Genomic DNA, 22,085 nt, shown 5'->3' on the forward strand with positions numbered 1-22,085 from the left:
ACTTTTCTCAGTGTCTAGTGATTTTGAATATTTTTATGTGCTCATTTGCCATTTGTATGGTGGTGGTTTAGTTACTCAGTCATGGCCGACTCTTTGTGACCCCATGCACTGTAGCCTGCCAGTCTTCTCTGTCCATGGGATTCTCCAGGCAAGAATACTAGAGTGGGTTGCCACTTCCTTCTCCAGGGAATCTTCCTGACCCAGAGATCGAACCCAGGTCTCCTCCATTGCAGGCAGATTCTTTACCAACTGAAACACCAGGGAAGCCTTACTATTTGTATATCCTATTCTATAAAGTGTTTTTGTCCATCAAAAAATAACTGGATTGCTTCCCCTCCGCCCCTGGATTTGTAGAAGTCCTTTATATATTCTGGATACAAGTCAGTTGTCAAATTTGTATACTGCAAACATTTTCTTCAAGTCTGTGGCTTGTATGTTCAGTCTTTTAAGGGTATCTTTTGATGAACAGATGTTCCTCACTTTCTTGAAGTACAAATTACTAATTTTTTCTTTTGGTGTTTTGTTTAAAGAACTGCCTAATACAAGATCACAAATTTTTTCTATTTTCTATTAGAAAATTTATCATGTTACCTTTTCCTATTTAGGTCTGCAACTCAGGATGTTTTGTGTGTATTTATAGTGATGAAAGTAAAAACTTATTTTTTTCTCATCTAGATCAATTTATTGAAAGGATCATTCTTTCTTTATTGCATTGTGGTAAATCAGATTACTCCAGTTGTATGGTCCTGTTTCTGAATTCTCTACTCTGTTCTATTTAACTACTTATATTAATATGCATATTGTTTTAATTATTGTAGCTTTATAAGAAATCTTCATATGTATTATAAGCCCTTTAATGTAGCTGATTTTCAAGATTATCTTAGAAATTTTTGGCACTTTGCATTTTTACATAAACTGTAAAACCATCCTGTTAATTCTCACATCAAAAAACCCTGCTAAGATTTTGATTGAGATTATTTTGATTAATGGTAATCTAAATTAATTTTTAGATTAATTTAGGAATAATTTAGATCTTAGAAGTCCATGAACATGGTATACCTCTTCACTTATATATTTAGGTCTTATTTAATTTCTCATAGTAATATTTTATGTTTTTCAATATACAGGTGATATGTATCTTTTCTTAGGTATATTACTAGACATTTAATTTTTTTGTGTGTGATGACAAATGGAATTTTATACAATATTCATTTCTAAATGTTAGCTTTTGCCAGATTTTAGAAATACAGTTGGTTCTGGAACAATAATCTTGTATCCAGCAACCTTGCTAAATATATGTACTAATTGCAATAGTTTATCTGTCAGTTTTTCTTTTTATTTTGGGTTTTATATGTACATAGATATGCCTTCTGTGAATATAATAGTTTGGTGTCTTCCTTTCCAGTTTTTATACTTCTCCCCTTTTTTCCTTGCCTCATGGCACTGGTTGAGACCTCCAGTGTAATGTACAATGGTAATGGTAAGAATAAGCATCTTTATCTCATTCCTACTCAGAGGAAGATTGTTTAGCATTTTACCATTGAGTTTGTTGTTTGCTGTGGAGTTTTTGAATATACTCTTAGGGAGATTAAGAAAGTTCCCTTCTGTTCTTAGTTTGCTGAAATTTAAATTATGAATTGGCATTGAATTTTATCAATTGCCTTTTCTGCATTTATCAAAATAACACTGATTTCTCTCCTTTCTTCTGCAAATTGTGCAGTGATTTTAAAATGTTAACCTTGAAATCATGGGAAAAAATTCACATGTTCATGCTGCATTGCCCTTTTCTATAGAGTTTAATTTAATTGATAGTATTTTGATTGATATTTTTATATCTATATTCATGAGAAGTTTTGTTGTAATTTTCTTTTTTTATTAGGCAAATGAAATTTTAATAATTTTTATAATCATATAAAATAGGAAGAGGTTATAAATACATGTAATAAATTTTGTGCAGAATCACTACAGAGAAAGTTATAAAAGTTTGGTGAGAGACATTTTGTAACACTCCCAAATCAGATATGTATACCATGTTCATGGATTGGAAGACTCAGTATGATAAACATGCCATTTCTCTTCAAATTTATTTATTTATTTTATTTTAACCCTCTCTTTTAAAATTTTTAATTTTTTAAGAAATTTATTTAATTGAAGGCTAATTACTTCAATATTCTAGTGGTGGTTTGTGCCATACATTGACATGAATCAGCCATGGGTGTACATGTGTTCCCCATCCTGAGCCCCCCTTCCACCCCTCTCCCCATCCCACCCCTCTGGATCAGCACAGTGCAACAGCCCTGAGCACCCTGTCTCATGCATCGAACCTGAACTGGTGATCTGTTTCACATATGATGATAATATACATGTTTCAATGTTATTCTCTCAAATTATCCCACCCTTGCCTTCTCCAACAGAGTCCAAAAGGCTGTTCTATACATCTGTGTCTCTTGCTGTCTCACATATAGGGTTATCATTACCATCTTTCTAAATTTCATATATATATGCATTAGTATGCTGTATTGGTGTTTTTCTTTCTGACTTACTTCACTGTGTATAATAGGCTCCAGTTTCATCCACCTCATTAGAACCAATTCAAATGTATTCTTTTTAATGGCTGAGTAATAGTCCATTGTGTATATGTATCACAGCTTTCTTATCCATTCTTCTGTTGATGGACATCTAGGTTGCTTCCATGTCCTGGCTATTATAAACAGTGCTGTGATGAACATTGGGGTACACGTGTCTCTCCTTGGTGCATATTACCAGCATGGGGATTGCTGGGTCATATGGCAGTTTTATTTCCAGTTTTTTAAGGAATCTCCACACTGTTCTCCATAGTGGCTGTACTAGTTTGCATTCCCACCAACAGTGTAAGAGGGTTCCCTTTTCTCCACACCTTCTTCAGCATTTATTGTTTGTAGACTTTTGGATAGCAACCATTCTGACCGGCGTTAGATGGTACCTCATTGTGGTTTTGATTTGCACTTCTCTGATAATGAGTGATGTTGAGCATCTTTTCAAGTGTTTGTTAGCCATCTGCATGTCTTCTTTGGAGAAATGTCTGTTTAGTTCTTTGGCCCATTTTCTGATTGGGTCATTTCTTTTTCTGGAATTGAGCTTCAGGAGTTGGTTGTATATTTTTGAGATTAATTCTTTGTCAGTTGCTTCATTTGCTATTATTTTCTCCCATTCTGAAGGCTGTCTTTTCACCTTGCTTATAGTTTCCTTCGTTGTGCAAAAGCTTTTAAGTTTAATTAGGTCGCGTTTATTTCTGCTTTTATTTCCATTACTCTGGGAGGTGGATCATAGAGGATCCTGCTGTGATTTATGTCGGAGAGTGTTTTGCCTATGTTTTCCTCTAAGAGTTTTATAGTTTCTGGTCTTACATTTATATCTTTAATCCATTTTGAGTTTATTTTTGTGTATGGTGTTAGAAAGTGTTCTAGTTTCATTCTTTTACAAGTGGTTGACCAGTTTTCCCAGCACCACGTGTTAAAGAGATTGTCTTTTCTCCATTGTATATTCTTGCCTCCTTTGTCAAAGATAAGGTGTTCATAGGTGTGTGGATTTATCTCTGGGCTTTCTATTTTGTTCCATTGATCTATATTTCTGTCTTTGTGCAAGTACCATACTGTCTTGATGACTGTAGCTTTGCAGTAGAGCCTGAAGTCAGGCAGGTTGATTCCTTCAGTTCCATTCTTCTTTGTCAAGATTTCTTTGGCTATTCGAGGTTTTTTGTATTTCCATACAAATTGTGAAATTATTTGTTCTAGTTCTGTGAAAAATACCACTGGTAGCTTGATAGGGATTGCATTGAATCTATAGATTGCTTTGGGTAGTATACTCATTTTCACTATATTGATTCTTCCAATCCATGAACATGGTATATTTCTCCATCTATTTGTGTCCTCTTTGATTTCTTTCATCAGTGTTTTATAGTTTTCTATATATAGGTCTCTAGTTTCTTTAGGTAGATATATACCTTAGTATTTTATTCTTTTTGTTGCTATGGTGAATGGAATTATTTCCTTAATTTCTCTCACTGTTTCCTCATTGTTAGTGTATAGGAATGCAAGATATTTCTGTGTGTTAATTTTATATCCTGCAACTTTACTATATTCATTGATTAGCTCTAGTAATTTTCTGGTGGAATCTTTAGGGTTTTCCATGTAGAGGATCATGTCATTTGCAAACAGTGAGAGTTTTACTTCTTTTCCAATCTGGATTCCTTTTATTTCTTTTTCTGCTCTGAATGCTGTGGCCAAAATGTCCAAAACTATGTTGAATAGTAATGGTGAGAGTGGGCACCCTTGTCTTGTTCCTGACTTTAGGGGAAGTGCTTTCAATTTTTCACTATTGAGGATAATGTTTGCTGTAGGTTTGTCATATATTAGTGAGTGATGGCTCAGATGGTAAAGCGTCTGCCTGCAATGCGGGAGACCCAGGTTTGATTCCTGGGTCGGGAAGATCCCCTGGAGAAGGAAATGGCAATCCACTCCAGCTCTCTTGCCTGGAAAGTCCCATGGACGGAGGAGCCTGGTAGGCTACAGTCCATGGGGTCGCAAAGAGTCAGACACGACTGAGCAACTTCTCTTTCACTTGTCATATATCACTTTTATTATGTTGAGGTATGTTCCTTCTATTCCTGCTTTCCAGAGGGTTTTTATCATAAATGGATGTTAAATTTTGTCAAAGGCTGTCTCTGCATCTACTGAGATACTCATATGGTTTTTATCTTTCAATTTGTTAATGTGGTGTATTACTTTGATTGATTTGCAGATATTGAAGAATCCTTGCATCCCTGGGATAAAGCCCACTTGGTCATGATGTATGATCTTTTTAATATGTTGTTGGATTCTGTTTGCTAGAATTTTGTTAAGGACTTTTGCATCTATGTTCATCAGTGATATTGGCCTGTAGTTTTCTTTTTTTGTGGCATCTTTGTCAGGTTTTGTTATTAGGGTTATGATGGCCTCCTAGAATGAATTTAGGAGTTTACCTTCCTCTGCAGTTTTCTGGAAGAGTTTGAGTAGGATAGGTGTTAGCTCTTCTCTAAATTTTTGGTAGAATTCAGCTGTGAAGCCATCTGGTCCTTGGTTTTTGTTTACTGGAAGATTTCTGAATATAGTTTCAATTTTCATGCTTGTGATGGGTCTGTTAAGATTTTCTGTTTCTTCCTGGTTCAGTTGTGGAAAATTGTACTTTTCTAAGAATATGTTCATTTCATCCAAGTTGTCCATTTTATTGGCATACAGTTGCTGATAATAGTCTTTTGTGGTCCTTTATATGTTTGTGTTGTCTGTTGTGATTTCTTCATTTTCACTTCTAATTTTGTTGATTTGATTCTTCTCCCTTTGTTTCTTGATGAGTCTGGCTAATGGTTTGTCAATTTTATTTATCTTCTCAAAAAAGCAGCTTTTATGTTTGTTGATTTTTGCTGTGGTCTCTTTTGTTTCTTTTGCATTTATTTCTGCCCTAATTTGTAAGATTTCTTTCCTTCTACTAACCCTGGGGTTCTTCATTTTTTCCTTTTCTAGTTGCTTTAGGTGTAAAGTTAGGTAATTTATTTGACTTTTTTCTTGTTTCTTGAGGTAAGCCTGTATTGCTATGAACCTTCCCCTTAGCACTGTTTTTACAGTGTCCCATAGGTTTTGGGTTGTTGTGTTTTCATTTTCATTCATTTCTATGCATATTTTGATTTCTTGTTTGATTTCTTTGATTTGTTGGTTATTCAGAAGCGTGTTGTTCAGCCTTCATATGTTGGAATTTTTAATAGTTTTCTCATGTAGTTGACATCTAGTCTTACTGCACTGTGGTCAGAAAAGATGCTTGGAATGATTTCAATTTGGTTGAATTTACCAAGGCTAGATTTATGGCCCAGGATGTGATCTATCCTGGAGAAGTTTCCATCTGCAGTTGAGAAAAAGGTGAAATCATTGTTTTGGGGTGAAATGTCCTATAGATATCAATTAGGTCTAACTGGTCCATTGTATCATTTAAAGTTTGTGTTTCCTTGTTAATTTTCTGTTTAGTTGATCTATCCATAGGTGTGAGTGGGGTATTAAAGTCTCCCACTATTATTGTGTTATTGTTAGTTTCCCCTTTCATACTTGTTAGCATTTGCCTTACATATTGTGGTGCTCCTATGTTGGGTGCATATATATTTATAATTGTTATATCTTCTTCTTGGATTAATCCTTTGATCATTATGTAGTGTCCTTCTTTGTCTCTTTTCACAGCCTTTAAGATTTATTTTATCTGACATGAGTATTGCTACTTCTGCTTTCTTTTGGTCTCCATTTGCATGAAATATCTGTTTCCAGCCCTTCACTTTCTGTCTGTGTGTGTCCCTAGGTTTGAGGTGGGTCTCTTGTAGACAGCATATATAGGCATCTTGTTTTTGTTTCCATTCAGTCAGTCTTTGTCTTTTGGTTGGGGCATTCAATCCATTTACAGTTAAGGTAATTATTGATAAGTATGATCCCATTGCCATTTGCTTTCTTGTTTTGGGTTCGTGTTTACACACCCTTTCTGTGTTTCCTGTCTAGAAAAGATCCTTTAGCATTTGTTGAAGAGCTGGTTTGGTGGTGCTGAATTCTCTCAGCTTTTGCTTGTCTGTAAAGCTCTTAATTTCTCCTTCATATTTGAATGAGATCCTTGCTGGGCAGTAATCTGGGTTGTAGGTTTTTGTCTTTCATCACCTGAAGTATGTCCTGCCATTCCCTCCTGGCCTGAAGAGTTTCTATTGAAAGATCAGCTGTTATCCTTATGGGAATCCCCTTGTGTGTTATTTGTTGTTTTTCTCTTGCTGCTTTTAATATTTGTTCTTTGTGTTTGACCTTTGTTTTGATTAATATGTGTCTGGGGGTGTAACTACAGTGTTTTAATCTGTTGCACCTGTCACTTCCAAAGCAGTTCCCTCTGTTTATTTTGGCTTTGTCTGTTTGCAGGTCTCTTTAGTGTCTAATTCCTGCCCTGACACAAGGAGGTGAAAGTGGTCACTTCTTTAGGCTCACTTGTTCAGTCGTGCTCTGGGGAGTGAGGGACACCATAAACAAATATCACCGGCGTGTGTGGGGAGTGCTTGCAGTGTCTCGGCCACACTGGGTTTGCCCCCGCTCATGGTGTGTGTGTTTTCCCAGTCTACACTGTTCAGGCTCCAGGTTGCTCTGCAGGGGAATTGTCTAAAGCGGGCCCTGGGTTGCGTGCACTTCCCAGGTCTAAGCTGCTCAGGTTCAGGTTCACAGGTACTCCACAAAGGCGCAGACCCATTTAGGCCTGAGTTTTGTGCCCTTCCCAGGTCCAAGCAGCTCAGGTGACCAGTTGCTTGGTGAGTGCACTCTCCCTAGGTGGGGGATGCATCTTATCGCCTCTCCCATCCTGGCCACTTGGTTTCCTGGGTGCACAGCAGGAGGGCCCTCTTAGGTGTGCTGTATGACTCTTCTGGGGAGCTGATCTCTGGGTGTGACCCTCCTGGCGGATGTCAACCATCCAGGATCCCAGGAAGTCTTGGTTAGCAACTGGGAGGCTGCTCACGGTTTGGTAGAGGATGCCATCTCTGGGGTTGAATTTGCCCCTTGCCTTTCTGGCTCTCGCTGCCGCCTGCCTGCCTCCCTGACTCCGGTGGGAGATGGGCTGGTCTGCAGCCGGCTAGCTCTCCTTTGGTATTTGTTCAGTCCTTGGTGTTCTGTGAGTGGGCCCAGCAGTGCCTTCAGTTCAGTTCAGTCACTCAGTCATGTCCGACTCTTTGTGACCCATGAATTGCAGCATGCCAGGCCTCCCTGTCCATCACCAACTCCCGGAGTTCACTCAGACTCATGTCCATCGAGTCAGTGATGCCATCCAGCCATCTCATCCTCTGTCGTCCCCTTCTCCTCCTGCCCCCAATCCCTCCCAGCATCAGAGTCTTTTCCAATGAGTCAACTCTTCCATGAGGTGGCCAAAGTACTGGAGTTTCAGCTTTAGCATCATTCCTTCCAAAGAAATCCCAGGACTGATCTCCTTCAGAATGGACTGGTTGGATCTCCTTGCAGTCCAAGGGACTCTCAAGAGTCTTCTCCAACACCACAGTTCAAAAGCATCAATTCTTCGGTGCTCAGCCTTCTTCACAGTCCAACTCTCACATCCATACATGACCACAGGAAAAACCATAGCCTTGACTAAACGGTCCTTAGTTGGCAAAGTAATGTCTCTGCTTTTTAATATGCTATTTAGGTTGGTCATAACTTTTCTTCCAAGGAGTAAGTGTCTTTTAATTTCATGGCTGCAGTCACCATCTGCAGTGATTTTGGAGCCCCCAAAAATAAAGTCTGACACTATTTCCACTGTTTCCCCATCTATTTGCCATGAAGTTATGGGACCGGATGCCATGATCTTTGTTTTCTGAATGTTGAGCTTTAAGCCAACTTTTTCACTCTCCTCTTTCACTTTCATCAAGAGGCTTTTTAGTTCCTCTTCACTTTCTGCCATAAGGGTGATGTCATCTGCATATCTGAGGTGATTGATATTTCTCCTGGCAATCTTGATTCCAGCTTGTGTTTCTTCCAGCCCAGCGTTTCTCATGATGTACTCTGCATATAAGTTAAATAAGCAGGGTGACAATATACAGCAGTAACGTACTCCTTTTCCTATTTGGAACCAGTCTGTTGTTCCATGTCCAGTTCTAACTGTTGCTTCCTGACCTGCATACAGATTTTTCAAGAGGCAGGTCAGGTGGTCTGGGATTCCCATCTCTTTCAGAATTTTCCACAGTTTATTGTGATCCACACAGTCAAAAGCTTTGGCATAGTCAATAAAGCAGAAATAGGGCTTTTCACGGGACAGTTCTCTCTTTCTCTCTCTCTTTTTTTCCCCTCTCTCTTTCTGGCTATCCCACAGTTTGGGTTGCTATCTCATTTTAGCTCCCTCAGATTGCCCTCAATGTAGACCAGGCCTCCCTGTTCAGCCCCCGCTTACTGGTGTCAGATGCAAACGTCTCGGCTACTTTTCTGCTGGGAGTTGCTGTTAGGCACATAATCTGTGGGCTTTATTTATTATTTATTTATTTTTCCTCCTGATTATTTTGCCCTCTGAGATTCCAAAACTCCCCACAGACCCGCCAGTGAGAGGGTTTCCTGGTGTTTGGAAACTTCTCCTCTTTTAAGACTCCCTTCCTGGGATGGGTCTCCATCCCTACCTCTTTTGTCTCTTTTTTTAATCTTTTATCTTTTGTCCTACCTCCTTTCGAAGACAATGGGCTTCCTTTCTTGGTGCCTGATGTCCTCTGCCAATATTCAGAAGTCATTTTGTGGAATTTGCTCACCGTTCAAATGTTCTTTTGATGAATTTGTGGGGGAGAAAGTGGTCTCCCTGTCCTATTCCTCTGCCATCTTAGGACTGCCCCCTGGCTGTAATTTTCTTTCCTCATAATGTTCTAATGTTCTTATCAGGTTTTGGTATTATGGTTACATTGGCCCCATAAATACAGGAAATGTTCCTTCTTTTTCTGTTCTTTGGAAGAATTTGTATATGATTAGAAGTGTTTTTTTCCTTAAATAGTTGGAAAAATTCACCAGTGAAGCCAATTTTGTCTGAATATTTTTGATGGAAGGTTTTCTTCCCCCTGTATTTTAATTACAGATTTGAGTTCTTTAAAAGTTATTAATTATTCAGGCTTCCTATTTCTTCTTTTGCCAGTGTGAAGACATTATATTTTTCAAAGAATTTATTTCATCTAAACATCTAAATTAATTAGCTAAGGTCGTTAATAATGTCCTTTTATTAAACCCTTGATAATGCTGTTGGTCTTAAGTGATGTCTCCTTTTTCATTTCTGATATAAGCAATTTGTTATTTTTCCTTTCTTTTTCTTAATCACATTTGTTGGGGTTTACTGATTTCATCTATTGACATTATTGATTTTTCTCTGTTGTTTGTTTTTATTTCATTGGTTTCTGTTCTTCTCTGTATTATTTTCATCCTCCTTTTTCTCTTTTAATTTCTTGAGTTAGAGGTTTAGGTCAGAAGTTGACAAACTAGGCCTGGAGGCCAAATCTGACTCTCTATTTATAGAAATAAACTTTAATTGGAACACAGTCACCTTCATTTATTTACATATTGTCTATGGCTACTTTCATGCTGCAATGGCAGGGTTAAGTAGCTGCAAGAGGCCCCAAAGCCTAAAATATTTACTCTCTGGGCCATTATAGAAAAAGCTTGCTGACCCCTGGTTATGATAATTGATTTAAAATCTTTCTTCTCTAATATATAAATTCTGTTGAATAAGTTCATATCTCTGTAAGTACTGCTTTACTTCTACACTATAAATTGATATCATTTTCATTATTATTCATTTCAAAATATCATCCAAATTTCCACTGTGATTTCTTTCTTGACCCATTGACTATTTAGAATATACCCATTGGTTATATACAATGTACTCATTGTATGTTGCTTAATTTACAAACATTTGGGGATTTTCCAATGATCTTTTTAACAGTGAACTTTCAGTTTAATTACACTGTATAGAGAGAATATACTGTGCCTGATTTCTATACTTTGAAATTTACTGAGACTTGCTTTATGGTCCAGATATAGTCTATGTTGGTAAATGTTCACTGTACACTTGGAAAAGAAAGTCGGTTTTGAAGTTGTATTTAGTGTTCTATATATGTGTTAAAGAATCTGCCTGCCAGTGCAGGAGATGCAGGAGACGTGGGTTCTATCCTTGGGTCAGGAAGATCCTTTGGAGTAGGAAATGGCAACCTACTCCAGTGCTCTTGCCTGGAAAACTCAATGGATAGCAGAGCCTGGTGGGCTACAATCCATGGGGTTGGAAAGAGTCAGATATGACTGAATAACTGAGCACAGCACAGCACATATATGTTATGAAAGGTCAATTAGGTAAATGCTTTGTAAATGTTTTATATTCTTACTGATTTTTTGGTCTGCTTTTTCTATTGACAGAATTGTGTTTAAATCTCTAATCATGATTGTAGATTTTTCCATCCCTCCTTTAACTTGGTCAACTTTGGCTTTATATGTTCTGAAGCTATATTATTATTATGTGAATTGCAATTTAGAGTGATTCTTTTCTTAGTATGAAATGTTCCTCTTATTTCTAGTAATGTTTTGCCTTAAAAAGTCTACTTTGGCTGATACTATATAGTTACAATAGCTTTGTTTTGGTTAATGTTTACTTGGTATAATTTTTAAACACCTTTTTACTTTCAGCCTTTCTGTATCCTTATATATAATATATCCATTATGAAAAGCATATAGTTAGATCTTCAAAAAAAATTCAGTGTGATTATTTTGCTTTAGTACATTTGTATTTTGAGGTACTATTGCATGTTAAGTGGAGACCATATATTATATCAGATATGTTCATTATTTCTTCTATATTATCTTGTTAGTTATATATTCTTTATTTTTCTTTTAATGGCTACTTTGAAGATTATGAATCTTTTGTTAATTACAGCCTACCTTAAATTAGTATTTTTACCAATTTCTAATATAACAGTTTGACTTTTCATTTATACTGCCTCCTTTTATGCTGCTGTTGTCATATATTTTACTAGAGCATATGTTTTAAACCCCATAAGACATTACTGTTTTAGAAATCAGCATTAATATATATTTTATTCTCTTTTTGTTTCTATTTCCTTTCCTGAATTTCCTTTCTTTCACTGAGGATTGTACTCTTCTACTTAAAGAACTCCATTCAGAAGTTCTTTTAGTGGAGATCTGCTAGCAACAGACTCTCTTAGCTTTGTTTGTCTCTTTTTATGGCACATTAAAAGAATATTATTCCAATGTCTGTGAGTTCTGTAATTTTTGTTTAATAGTTAGCTATCAGTTTTATTGTTGCTCTTTTAATATGCTGTATTTTCTGTTTTCTCTAGATGTTTTTTTCCTCTGTCTCTGGTTTTCAACAGTTTATTATGTGCCTAAAGTATCATTTAGGGATTCCCAGGTGGTTCAGGGGTAATGAATCTGCCTGCTAATGCAGGAGACATGGGAGATATGAGTTCTATCCCCGGGTTGGGAAGATTCCGTGGAGAAGGAAATGGCAACCCACTCCAATCGTTTTCTTGCTGGGAAAATCCCATGGACAGAGGAGCCTGGCAGACTACAGTCCATGGGGTCACAAAGAATCAGACATGATTGAGTGAGTGAACATGCACGCTAAATGTCATTTGCTTTATATTTATCCTCTTCCTGGTTTTAAAATATGCAATTTGATGGCTTTTGTCAGGTTTGGGAAAATTCTGAGCCCAAACTGCTTCAAATATTGCTCGATCCCATTGTTTCTTTTTTTCTGACATTCCAATTACATGTGTGTTAGATTTTGTTCTTCATATCTCATATATCTATTATGTTCTTTTCTGTATTTTCTGTTCCCCTCCACCCTCATATCCGTGCTTCAGTCTGGGTGGGTTTTTTTTCTTCTTGCTGAAGCTATCTTCTGGAGTTCACTAACTATGTTTTGCAATGTCTAATCTGCTATTAAACTCATACATTGAAGTCTTAGTATTTTTTTTTTCAACTTTAGGGTTTCCATTTGTTATTCTTAAAAAATAGATTCCAGATTTCTTGTGAAAGTCTCTATTTTTTCTAATTTCTTAAAAATATTAATCACAATTATTTTAAATTTAATATATGAATATTTTTATTGATTTTTTTCTTGCTAGATTTTCAGTTATTTGATTCTTTGTTAAAGTAGCATGCCTCATTATTTTGAATTGAATGATGGGCATTTTGTATGAAAAATTGTAGGCTCTGAATAACATTATTTTTCTCCGAACAAGGTTAAGCTTTTTGGTAGGTAGCTACAGTATACATGGATCATCTAAATGTTTGCTGCTGCTGCTGCTAAGTCGCTTCAGTCGTGTCCGACTCTGCGACCCCAGAGACCGCAGCCTACCAGGCTCCCCCATCCCTGGGATTCTCCAGGCAAGAACGCTGGAGTGGGTTGCCATTTCCTTCTCCAATGCATGAAAGTGAAAAGTCAAAGTGAAGTCGCTCAGTCGTGTGTGACTCTTAGTGACCCCATAGACTGCAGCCTACGAGGCTCCTCCACCCATGGGATTTTCCAGGCAAGAGTACTGCAGTGGGTTGCCATTTTCTTCTCCTCTAAATGTTTAGACTTTGTTAAAGATGACCTATTTCAGCTTTGCCTTTTCTCCAAGGAACTCTTAGAGTATGGTCCTTTACTCCTAGACAGTGACTGTTCATGGGTATTATTTGAAAGCCTAGAGTGGTTATCACAGCCCCCACCTTGTTGGACTTAAACTCCAACCTCTGTTATCCAGCACTGTGTTACTGCTAAAATCTTTTCATACACCTTTAGCCTTCCAGCTGCTTTTTTCTGCTGGCTTTATTGAAACTGCATTTTGTGCAGCTTTAGAGTTGGCAATGCTCCAAGGGAAAATTATACAGAGATTGTTTGGACTCACTTCACTGATGCTAACTCTTTCATGATTTTGCTCCTCAAATATCTGGCACTTCTGTCCTCAGTTCAGTAACATTGTTGTTTTTTCTCTTGAACTCTATTCTCTGATGCTGAAAATGGCCAAATGGCCTAAGAAAAAAAACACCAGAGTGAATATAATGATTACTTCTATACTTTCCTTCTCTCAGTGATCTTGTCTTGCTTGCATTGATTGCTCTCAAAGTGTTTTTCTGTATTTGTGCGTGCGTGTGAGTGCTAAGTTGCTCCAGTCGTGTCCAACTCTGTGACCATATGGACTGTAGCCTGTCAGGCTCCTCTGTCCATAGGATTCTCCAGGCAAGAATACTGGAGTGGGTTGCCTTGCTCTCCTCCAGGGGATCTTCTTGACCCAGGAATTGAACCTGGATCTCTTAGCTCTCCTGCATTGGCAGGCGGGTTCTTCCTCACTAGCACCACCTGGAAAGCCCTTTATGTATTTGGTTCATCTTTTAAGAGTATTCTTATTTGAAGGGTTAGTTGACAGAATCTACTCTGTTATAACTGGAACTGAAAATCTTCCTTTGTTTTTTGAACATGTCCATATTCATTTTTCCTGGGCTCTTCTGTAATTTTTGGAAAATGATGTTTTCTTGTTGCTTATATTGATACATTCCCTGCTCTCAAAAACCCATACTAACTATTTTTCTTTTTAGTATTATACAGAGTAATGATATTTAAAAATCAGTATCTGAATCCTAGGCTCATCAGGGAATGTTAAAACTACTAAGTTAAATGGTATTGGGGAATAGTAAATTCACATAATGCCTAAGTATCATCTATTAGATTTCTTGCTAACTGCAAAAAGGAAGACAAACCTTGACAATGGAGAGAATGGATAGTCATCACCCTTACCAAGTGACCAAGCTTGGTGTTGGTAGCAGTGAAAAAACCTGATATATGTGCCTTCTGATGTGATGTAATGTAATATGAAATGCATGACTTCTGATATGAAGTACTCTTGCCAAAAAAATGTTTTACTGGCATTTGATTGTGCTTTCAGACCTAAAGGAAATATAGGGGATTGAGAAATAAGACATATGATACTATTAAGAATCAATCAGACAAATCTAGAATGTGAAATAGTCTATAAGACAATTGGCCTGGGCTCTTCAAAAAGTCATTGTCATAAAAACAAAGGTGGTGGTAGGGGACTGGCACTAACTAATCTTGATTAAGAAATTAAAGAAATATAACAACCAAGCGCAAGGAGTGAATTTTGTTTAGATTTTAGCTTGGGAAAAAAACCTATAAGTGACATCTTTTGGATAATTTGCAAAATTTGAATAAGGAGGTATTTAGTGATATTGGGAATTATTTTTAATTTTCAAAGGCATTGATCATAATACCATGGTTATGTGGACTGATGTCCTTGTTTTTAGGAGATGTTTCAGTATTTAAGGAAGAAGTGTCATAGTGTCTGCAACTTACTTTCAAATGACATACACACATTTATACGCATGTACAGGGAAGAGAAAAAGAGAGGCAAAAAATAAGTATGGCAAAATGTCAGATTTAGAAACTAGGTGGTAATTATACAAATGTTCATTGTACAACATTTTTGTAGTTTACAATTTTTATAATAATAAATTGGGGGAAAATCAATAGGGAAAATGGACTCAACATTAGGGGAAAAGTAAGCATTTCTACATGGGCATCAGGCACATGAAAAGATGCTCAAAATCTCTAATGAGAGAAAAGCAAATCAAAACCACATGAGATACTGCTTCACATTGGCAAGTATGGCCAATGGCCACCATTAAAAAGTCTGCAAATGAAAAATGCTAGAGAGGGTGTGGAGAAAAGGAAACCCTCCTACAGTGTTTGTAGGAATATAAGATAGTGCAGCAAAGATGGAGGTTCCTCAGAAAACTAAAAATAGAGTTGCTGTATGATCCAGCAATTTGACTTTTGGGAATACATACAGACAAAATTATAATTCGAAAAGATACATGCAGCAATATTCACAATAGCCAGTTTATGGAAACAAGCTAAGTGTTCATTGATAGATGAGTGTATAAAGAAGATATGGTGTATATATAGAATATTATTCAGCCCCCATAAACTAGAATGAAATAATGTCACTTGCAGAAACATGGATGGACTGAGAAATTATCATACTAAGTTCAGTTCAGTTCAGTCACTAAGTTGTGTCTGACTCTTTGTGACCCCATGAATTGCAGCACGCCAGGCCTCCCTGTCCATCACCAACTCCCGGAGTTCACTCAGACTCATGTCCATCGAGTCAGTGATGCCATCCAGCCATCTCATCCTCTGTCGTCCCCTTCTCCTCCTGCCCCCAATCCCTCCAAGCATCAGAGTCTTTTCCAATGAGTCAACTCTTCCATGAGGTGGCCAAAGTACTGGAGTTTCAGCTTCAGCATCATTCCCTCCAAAGAAATCCCAGGGCTGATCTCCTTCAGAATGGACTGGTTGGATCTCCTTGCAGTCCAAGGGACTCTCAAGAGTCTTCTCCAACACCACAGTTCAAAAGCATCGATTCTTCAGTGCTCAGCCTTCTTCACAGTCCAACTCTCACATCCATACTTGACCACTGGAAAAACCATAGCCTTGACTAGACGGACCTTAGTCAGCAAAGTAATGTCTCTGCTTTTGAGTATACTATCTAGGTTGGTCATAACTTTTCTTCCAAGGAGTAAGCGTCTTTTAATTTCATGGCTGCAATCACCATCTGCAGTGATTTTGGAGCGCCCCAAAATAAAGTCTGACACTGTTTCCACTGTTTCTCCATCTATTTGCCATGAAGTGATGGGACCAGATGCCATAATCTTCGTTTTCTGAATGTTGAGCTTTAAGCCAACTTTTTCACTCTCCTCTTTCACTTTCATCAAGAGGCTTTTTAGTTCCTCGTCACTTTCTGCCTTAAGGGTGGTGTCATCTGCATATCTGAGGTGATTGATATTTCTCCTGGCAATCTTAATTCCAGCTTGTGCTTCTTCCAGCCCAGCGTTTCTCATGATGTACTCTGCATATAAGTTAAATAAGCAGGGTGACACTGTACAGCCTTGACGTACTCCTTTTCCTATTTGAAACCAGTCTGTTGTTCCATGTCCAGTTCTAACTGTTGCTTCCTGGCCTGCATACAGATTTCTCAAGAGGCAGGTTAGGTGGTCTGGTATTCCCACCTCTTTCAGAATTTTCCAGTTTATTGTGATCCACACAGTTAATTAAGTCAGAAAGATAATGACAAATAACATTATATCACTTATATTTGGAATCTAAAATATGACATGAATGTACTTATCTATGAAACAGAAACAGATTCAGAGACATAGATAGAGAGCAGACTTGTGGTTGTCAAGGAGGGGGTGATGGAGGGAAGGAAAGGAGTTTGGGCTTAGCAGAGGGAAACTATTATATATAGAATGGATAAACAACAAGATCCTACTGTATAACACAGGGAACTATATTCAATATCCTGTGATAAGGCATAATGGAAAAGAATATAAAAAATGTATACATATGTATAACTGAATCACTCTGTTGTGCAGCAGAAATTAACACAACATTGTAAATCAACTATACATCAATTAAAAAAGTACAAAACCACAGACAGAAAAAAAGTAACCATGTTCTCTATATTCCTTTACAAAAATATAGAATTTGAGAGAAATGTTATTAGCTTCTATTAAAAGAACACAAAAAATGCATATAGTAATAGACTATTCTCCAAGAAATTCCATGGCAAGTAAATAGTTTTTAAAGTTTTGAGGGACTTTCTTAAGATTTCAAAGGAATCCTTTTATTTTGTGGGGTGGGTGGTGAGAGGAAATGCTTAAACTAAAACTAAGAGTGAAAGACATTTTTTTTTGAGTTCTCTGCTGCTTTTTACACTCAGCTGTGCCAATTTCAGGAAAATGATGTAAGATTAGGGAGAAAAATGCTAACTAGAGAGTTTGAGAATGTTGCCAACGCTGCAATGTGCAATGCAGGTGAGGTTTGAGTAAGGAAAAAGAAACATTGGTCCCTGCTCTCATGAAACTGGTAACCCTATAGGGAAGATGGCTGTTAATTAAAAATTCACACATATAAACTTTGATAACAGCTACAAAAGAAAAGTGAAGTTCTCTAAAGACTATATGGGGAAGGTGGAATCTAAGGCAGATCTGAAAAAACTTCCTCCCAGAAGTGTTGCTTAGACTGAGAACTGAAGGCTGAAGTGGGGTAAAATACGCAACGGTGGGGGCAGTTACTTTCAAGCAAAGGGAAAAGCCAGTGTACTAGTTTGAAGAGGGAAAAGCAAAAAGACATTTGAGAAACTGAATAGGATGTAAGGCTGGAGTGCAGAAAGCAAGGGAATGGTTAACAAGTTAGGTGGGAAATGGAAACAGAGGCTGCAGCATACTATATTTAAGCATAATGGAAAATTACTGAAGCAGGACAGTAACATAATCAGATTTGCATCATTAATAGTTCTCTCTGGTTAAAGCATGCAGGAAAAAATGAAGGAGGTGATTATGCCAATAGTTTAGAGAAGATTGCTCGTCGTTTGAAGGCTGGAGGCATGTCAGTGGACATGGAGGTAAATGGATGGATTTGAGAGATATTTAGAGGGTAAAATTGATGGGCATTGGTTTGGATATGTAACATGAGGGAAATGTCATGGATGCCTTTCAGATTTCCAGTTTCAACAGCTACGTGAATGGTGGAATCATTTCCTGAGAAAAATATCAAATGAGAAACACATTTGAATTTGTTTCTGACTTTGAGATGTTCTTAAGGCATGAGATACTGAATCATATACCTCTATATGTCTGGATAGTCTTTAAAAATTATAAGTCTATGATAATTACAAGTAAACTTCACTTCCAGTGGACAGAATTTGTTCCTAAAATTAAAGAAAATTAAATAGAGATGAGCATCAAATCATTCCATTAGAGTCTCCGATTATGTACATAATACTATGAATCAGAGATGATTCTTTGGGACTGCTTGTGAAATAATTTAATTAATTGTATTTTATTACCTATTTTAGCATGTTTTTCCTGAGTCAGTGTTTGAAAGAAAGCTAAAACATCAAATTAACTTGATTTTCCCCTTCCCTTTCATTTTCTAGGAGTTCCACAGCTAAATATGATTAGTGTCTTTTATAAAATTTATAAAAGACAAGGAGTGACAGGATTTTTCAGAGGCATGACTCCAACTTTCTTAAAGTTGTTTCCTTCAGTTTGCATAAGCCGTATGGTTTACAAATCAGTAAAACCACTCTTGGGAATAGCATAAAAATGAAGTCCTGAACTATCATTTTATGTACATTTACAAGCATGAACATGTCTTTGCTTTCTCATTAAACTTCAAGAGATCTGTATTAAAATATGATGTATCTATTTTCCAAAAAGATAAACATATAAATTAGACTTAAATATTAAATTTTAATTTTATGTAAGCCAGAATTAAAGTTTATTAAGTTCTTGATGAATTAAGATGTTTAATTTTCATAAAATCCATTTAAGCTTCTCAACAGTTTAATGAACACTAAAGAGAAATTTGCATTTAAGTGGATTAAAATGCAATTTATATTACCTAATATATCATAATTATTATTAACCTAATATAATTTTTGTCATAGAATAAAATTGGAATATTTTGAAGTTTTTCAGCATTTTGTACTTTATAGATTAAAAAACCAACATTGTTTTACATACATATTGTAAATCTGTCTGAAAGCATTAAAGAAAACCAAGGCATTAAAAATTATAAATTATAATTAATAGGAAAACATGATGCTTGAGCTTCATTTCCTTTTTCAGACTGAATAAAACAAAATAGAAAGTCCTACATAGAATTCCATGGCATCAGAATACCTCAGTGTTCTAATGGAATACTTGTGACCTACTGCTCCCTTACTGAGCACTCTTTTTTTTTTTTTAATTTACTGAGCACTCTTATTAATGGATACAGACATTTTTAGCTTACTCTTGGTTCTTAATATTGCCAAATAGTACAAGAAAGTTACCACTGTAAACAAAGTAAATCAGAAAAGCTTGAGAGCCCTTGTAGTTGAATTTATGTTTTTTTTAAAAGGCAATGAATTATGGATTACAAAATGAGTTAATATAGATTTCCTATCCTTTACACTGCATTTTAAAGTTCAATTCAAGAATAAAGAAAGGTTAGTGCAGTATGGAGATTCCTTAAAAAAATAAAAATGGAGTTGCGATATGGTCCAGCAATCCCACTCTTGGGCATGTATTCGGAGAAAACTCTATTCAAAAAGATACATAGACTCTAATGTCCATTCAGTTCAGTTCAGTTCAGTCACTCAGTCGTGTCCGACTCTTTGCAACCCCATGAATTGCAGCACGCCAGGCCTCCCTGTCCATCGCCAACTCCCAGAGTTCACTCAGACTCATGTCCATCGAGTCAGTGATGCCATCCAGCCATCTCATCCTCGGTCATCCCCTTCTCCTCCTGCCCCCAATCCCTCCCAGCATCAGAGTCTTTTCCAGTGAGTCAACTCTTCGCATGAGCTGGCCAAAGTACTGGAGTTTCAGCTTCAGCATCATTCCCTCCAAAGAAATCCCAGGGCTGATCTCCTTCAGAATGGACTGGTTGGATCTCCTTGCAGTCCAAGGGACTCTCAAGAGGCTTCTCCACGGTGTGTATGCCCAGCAGTGGGATTGCTGGGTCATAAAGCACTGTTTATAATAGCCAGGACATGGAAACAACCTAGATGTCCATCAGCAGATGAATGGATAAGAAAGCTGTGGTACATATACACAATGGAGTATTACTCAGCCATCAAAAAGAATACATTTGAATCAGTTCTAACGAGATGGATGAAACTGGAGCCGATTATACAGAGTGAAGTAAGCCAGAAAGAAAAACACCAATACAGTATACTGACACATATATATGGAATTTAGAAAGATGGTAATGATGACCCTGTATGCGAGACAGCAAAAGAGACACAGATGTATAGAATGAACTTTTGGACTCTGAGGGAGAAGGAGAGGGTGGGATGATCTGGGAGAATGGCATTGAAACATGTATACTATCATGTAAGAAACAAAGCGCCAGTCTATGTTCAATACAGGATACAGGATGCTTGGGGCTGGTGCATGGGGATGATCCAGAGAGATGATATTGGGTGGGAGGTGAGAGGCGGATTCAGGATTGGGAGCTTGTATACACCCGTGGCAGATTCATGTCAATGTATGGCAAAACCAATACAGTATTGTAAAGTAAAATATAGTTAAAAAAAAAAAAAAGAGTCTTCTCCAACACCACAGTTCGAAAGCATCAATTCTTCGGCACTCAGCTTTCTTTACAGTCAAACTCTCACATCCATACAGTACAGTTCAGTTCAGTTCAGTTCAGTTGCTCAGTCATGTCCGACTCTTTGCAACTGACCACTGGAAAAACCGTAGCCTTGACTAGGTGGACCTTTGTTGGCATAGTAATGTCTCTGCTTTTCAGTATGCTATCTGCTGCTGCTGCTGCTAAGTCGCTTCAGTCGTGTCCGACTCTGTGCGACCCCATAGACGGCAGCCCACCAGGCTCCCCCGTCCCTGGGATTCTCCAGGCAAGAACACTGGAGTGGGTTGCCATTTCCTTCTCCAATGCATGAAAGTGAAAAGTCAAAGTGAAGTCTCTCAGTCATGTCCAACTCTTCGCGACCACATGGATGGCAGCCCACCAGGCTCCTCCGTCCATGAGATTTGCCAGGCAAGAGTACTGGAGTGGGGTGCTATGGCCTTCTCCCAGTATGCTATCTAGGTTGGTCATGACTTTTCTTCCAAGGAGTAAGCGTCTTTTAATTTCATGGCTGCAATCACCATCTGCAGTGATTTTGCAGCCCCCCAAAATAAAGTCTGACACTGTTTCCACTGTTTCCCCATCTATTTCCCATGAAGTGATGGGACCAGATACCATGATCTTCGTTTTCTGAATGTTGAGCTTTAAGCCAACTTTTTCACTCTCCTCTTTCACTTTCATCAAGAGGCTTTTTAGTTCCTCTTCACTTTCGGCCATAAGGGTGGTGTCATCTGCATATCTGAGATGATTGATATTTCTCCCGGCAATCTTAATTCCAGCTTGTGCTTATTAGACAAAGGCAAATATCCTGTGATATCACTTATATGTGGAATCTAAACAAATGATATGAATGAACTTATTTACAAAATAGACTCACAGACAAAGGAAACAAATTCACGATTACCAAAAGGGAAACGGGTGAAAAGATAAATTAGGAGTTTGGGATTAACAAATATATACTACTGTATATAAACTAGTGTAGGGAACTATATTCAATATCCTGTAATAAACCATAAAGGACAAGAATATGAAAGAAATCACTTTCATATTCTTATTGATAATAAGAAATAACTAGATCACTTTGCTATACACCAGAAACTAACACAACATGGTAAATAAACTATACTTCAATAAAAAAAAAAATAAAGGAAGGCAACTGGAAACCCGACCTCTTTGAAAATTTAAACTTATGTGAAAGATGAATGTATTCTTATTTTCCTTTTGGTTGTTCTGTGTTTTGCTTCTTCTTAATTTCTGTTGAAAGCAAATAAGCCAAAGATATTTTAAGATTTGCATGCATAACTACATTCTAAAGACAAAATTGACTCTAAAATTGTGAT

At 37.3% G+C, this 22,085-nt stretch overlaps 1 pseudogene; it reads left to right on the forward strand.

Moving 5' to 3' along the window:
* LOC128045544 (calcium-binding mitochondrial carrier protein SCaMC-1-like) overlaps positions 1-18,711 on the forward strand; it is a 62,408-nt pseudogene extending 43,697 nt beyond the window's left edge.
* The last annotated feature ends 3,374 nt before the right edge of the window (positions 18,712-22,085 follow it).

This window comes from Budorcas taxicolor, chromosome 3 (genome assembly GCF_023091745.1).
Source record: "Budorcas taxicolor isolate Tak-1 chromosome 3, Takin1.1, whole genome shotgun sequence".
Classification (NCBI taxonomy): domain Eukaryota; kingdom Metazoa; phylum Chordata; class Mammalia; order Artiodactyla; family Bovidae; genus Budorcas; species Budorcas taxicolor.